The sequence below is a fragment of the Labrus mixtus genome, chromosome 8 (genome assembly GCF_963584025.1).
Source record: "Labrus mixtus chromosome 8, fLabMix1.1, whole genome shotgun sequence".
Taxonomy (NCBI): Eukaryota; Metazoa; Chordata; class Actinopteri; order Labriformes; family Labridae; genus Labrus; species Labrus mixtus.
This window is the reverse complement of record NC_083619.1, coordinates 4,107,095-4,111,095: the sequence shown is the minus strand read 5'-3', so window position 1 is coordinate 4,111,095 and position 4,001 is coordinate 4,107,095. Positions and strand designations below refer to the sequence as shown.

At 45.3% G+C, this 4,001-nt stretch overlaps 1 pseudogene; it reads left to right on the top strand.

The window, feature by feature from the left end:
* Positions 1 to 604: 604 nt before the first annotated feature.
* Positions 605 to 2,729, top strand: LOC132978505 (uncharacterized; annotated as a pseudogene).
* The last annotated feature ends 1,272 nt before the right edge of the window (positions 2,730 to 4,001 follow it).

Genomic DNA, 4,001 nt, shown 5'->3' with positions numbered 1-4,001 from the left:
CACTTCATTATTGGCCAGACCGGCATGCAGCAGCTCCATGGGCACAAAAAAATGTCAACAAAGCCAAGTTTTCATTTTTTTAACTGGCCGAAATGAGCTTCCATAGAGATGACCTATTTTTAATATATGTTTTTGATGTAAATTAATAATAAAAATCATTATAATAAATCAGAATCAGAAATATATAAATAAACTATCTCTCACAGGCTCCCTGTATGGCGTTGTGAGGGTGACTGGACGTTATATACAGGGATATCACCCAGAATGCAGTAGCCTTCAGGAGGGAAAAGGCTCTGAACGTAAAGAGGGCTATTTTTTTGAAAACCTTGAATCGTGTACTGACCCTTGGTACCCAATAAAACCATCCAAAAACTGACACTGGTGGTCACACACGGCTTGCATTTACACAGAATAGAATCATTTTCTATTAAAATAACACTGAGCATCATTACTTGGGGGCTTAATTCTGATGTGGCAGCCATCAATGCTGCCAACAACACCAGAGAAAGCCAGCACTAATTCTTGGGAGGTCATCTTGGGGTGGCAAATAGATGACCCTGTTTTTTAGCCCGATGATTTCCTTTGAAACCGTGTGCATTATGTCATGCAGAGTAAGAGTGTGGAACGCCAAAGGCTCGGGAAACCACACGGTAAGAGGTGGCACTTGCAAACCAAAACAAAAAAACAAGAACCTCCAGATCAAATCCCCAGCCGTGGTCAGATGGTGAGTGCAGGCTTTCGATCAGGTGGAGTATCATGGGTCTGGAGAGGTGGAAGTCAGAGGGCGGAGGTCACTTTGGCCATCAAAATACATGGCCAGAAGTGGAACATGCCGGTTCATTCTGCAGTACTGAGATTGAAGTCTGAACTGTAAATAAAGATGTTATTTCTTATAATGTGATGTTTTGAAATTGTATGTGATCAAAAGGTATGCAAATATTACTCACTAGAAGTGTATGTGATGTAATTTATGTAGCTACAATACTGTCACATGTCTCAGTAGGAGGGAGTGTAGTCTGACACCACAACACACTGAAAATCCAGATATGACGTTTATATCTAATATAAATGCAAAGGACTACTATAATTTTTTTCACTTACAGTTTGGCTACATCTTGCTAGGATAGCAACGGCGGCACGTCCCAGTCCTCTCTGTCTTTCTCTAGTCCGCTTCACTCTGGACAGCACCCAGATTCCATCGGTCACTGAGAAACCCATCAAGAGCCTCGGCAAGACCTTTAATTACACCCTGAAGGACTCTGCATCCATCAAGGCCACAAATCGGGAGCTGGAGGCGTGGCTGACAGCAGTGGACAAATCGAGTCTGCCTGGTAAATTCAAGGCCTGGATTTACCAGCACGGTGTTCTCCCCCGGATTCTGTGGCCTATGCTAGTGTACGAGGTCCCATTAACAACAGTAGAGGGCTTCAAGAGGAAGATCAGTCGTTACCGCCGTAGATGACTGGGCCTGCCACGAAGCCTGAGTAGCATCGCTCTGTACGGGCAGAAGAACAAACTCCCCATTAGCAGCCTGAATGAAGAGTTTATGGTTACCCGTGCAAGAGAGGTGCTGCAATACAGGGAATCCAGTGACCCAAAAGTCTCCCAGGCTGGCATCGTAGTCAGGACTGGGAGGAAGTGGAGGGCGCAGGAAGCAGTCGAGCAGGCGGAGTCACGCTTGCGTCACAGTGTGCTGGTCGACCCAGTGGCATCTGGACAAGCAGGGCTTGTTAGCGTTCCAACCACGCGCCATGACAGAGCCCTGGGCAAAAGACAGACGCCGACTGGTCCAAGAGGAGCTGGTGTGGAGGAACTGTGTGCTAGCCAGCTGGTGGGGATGCGACAGCAAGGTGCATGGATGAAATGGGAACAAGCAATGGACCACAAGATCTCCTGGTCCCAATTTTGGCAAGCTGAGCCTTACACCCAATTCACACACACTCCGTGCGCAAATTGGGCTTTACCGGATCAAGTTCCTGATTGCGTCCGTCTATGATGTCTTACCCAGCCCATCCAACCTCTTCTGCTAGGGAAAGGTTGACACACCATCATGTCCTTTGTGTCTCAGAAGAGGAACGCTAGAGCATATCCTCAGCTGTTGCCCAAAAGCCCTGGGAAAAGGACGCTACACTTGGCATCACGGCCAGGTGCTGAAGACGATAGCAGAAGCCATCTTCACCAGCATCACCCAGAACAAGCCTCTCTACGACCAGCAAGGCAGGCGATTGCTTTCATCCGGGCAGGGGAGAAGCCCGAACATCAGCCAAGAGGGGCAGTGGGACTCCTTGGGACTGCACCGGACTGGCAGATTAAGGCCGACCTAGGGAAGGAGCTCAGATTCCCAGAGCACATTGTGGAAACCACCACGAGACCAGACATAGTTCTGTTCTCAGATTCAATAAAACAGGTGGTCCTACTGGAGCTGACAGTCCCCTGGGAGGAGCGAGAGGAAGCGTGCCAAGTACGCCAACTTAGTGGAGGAGTGCCGCAGACGGGGGTGGCGTGCCCGGTGCGTGCCAATAGAGGTGGGCTGTAGAGGCTTCGCAGCGTGGTCTCTCTGCAAAGCAAACAGCCTGCTAGGCATCACAGGTGCACGCCAGAGAAAGGCCATCAAAACCACCACAGAGGCAGCCTTGAGGGACTTGATCAATCCCAGCTGGGTCGCCTGGGTGAGGGTGTATGATGTTGAAACACCCAAAACACCCAATGACCCCAGGTTCCATCACTGATGATGTGAAGTGCATCAATAGATGTATATTGAACTTGTGAATCAAAATAATTTGAACAAGAGTCAAAAGAAAAAGTAATATGAATATTTGGTGGCATCTTTCAGAGTAGGTAGCTTTATAAAGACTGTTAAGTTTTATAAAGGTTTCACAGATAAACCTTTTGAAACCAACGTTAAAGATAATGCCAGGCAAGAGACACTCCAATAAGTTGTGGCCCGGATATATGGTTGACATTTCTTTATTGAAAATAACTTCATATACATAAATACATTCATGTAGGCTATTATATTTGATTATTGTGGGAAAATCCACTGAGTATGATATTAGTTATCGCTGAAATCCATGCCGTTTTGCAGTGTTGATCTCATAGACTGTAAATCCCCAGTCGTCCATGAGCGACCTCTTAGTTGTGCGACAGTGATTACATCATTATCCCCGGCCAGCGAATGAGCAAGTAGTGTCCAAAATATTTTTCTAATTTTGCTGAGTGAGTGCACTATATAGTCCACTGCATTAAACTCACTATATAGTGAGTAGGGAGTAAAGTGAGTGATTTGGAACACAGCCTCTCTCTTCACAAAGTTTGAAAAAAAACTTGGAGGGGCTTTCCTCTCACATGATTGGTCATTCAAAAACTAGCGGAATGTGATGATGACATAAAGACAAAATCTGCCCTGAGATCAAAGAATGTGATGATGTCATAAAGACAAAATCTGCCCTGAGATCAAAGAATGTGATGATGTCATAAAGACAAAATCTGCCCTGAGATCAAAGAATGTGATGATGTCATCATAACACATGATTTAGAGTTTGGCAAACAAAGTAACTAGGAGAGAGGATCAACCCTGAACAAACAAACCACAACTTGTGATTCACAGTCTTTTTCACTGAGAAGATAAAGATGGAGGCAGAGGACAAAACGGTCAACAATACAGGTGAGGCTGTTAATCCTAAATTGTTAGCGGAAAAAGCTAAGCTAAAAAGGAAAGTTGAATCATTGGAAGCAGAACTGATACTTCATAAAGTCATAGTAAATGAAAACACACGATTGAAACATGAACTTGCCAATCCGAAAAGCACAGCAGAGAATGTAGCCTTGAATAGGGAAGTCACTAAACTTAGGAGACAGGCACTTGTGAGAAAAGAAACGGCTGAAACGTCACAACAAGAGCTGCAACATTTGAAAGAAGAAGCTCAACTGTACCATGAGACCAAAGAGAGAGAGATTTCAGGCTACAAAAAGGAGAGACTTATTTTAAAGAAACAGATCAA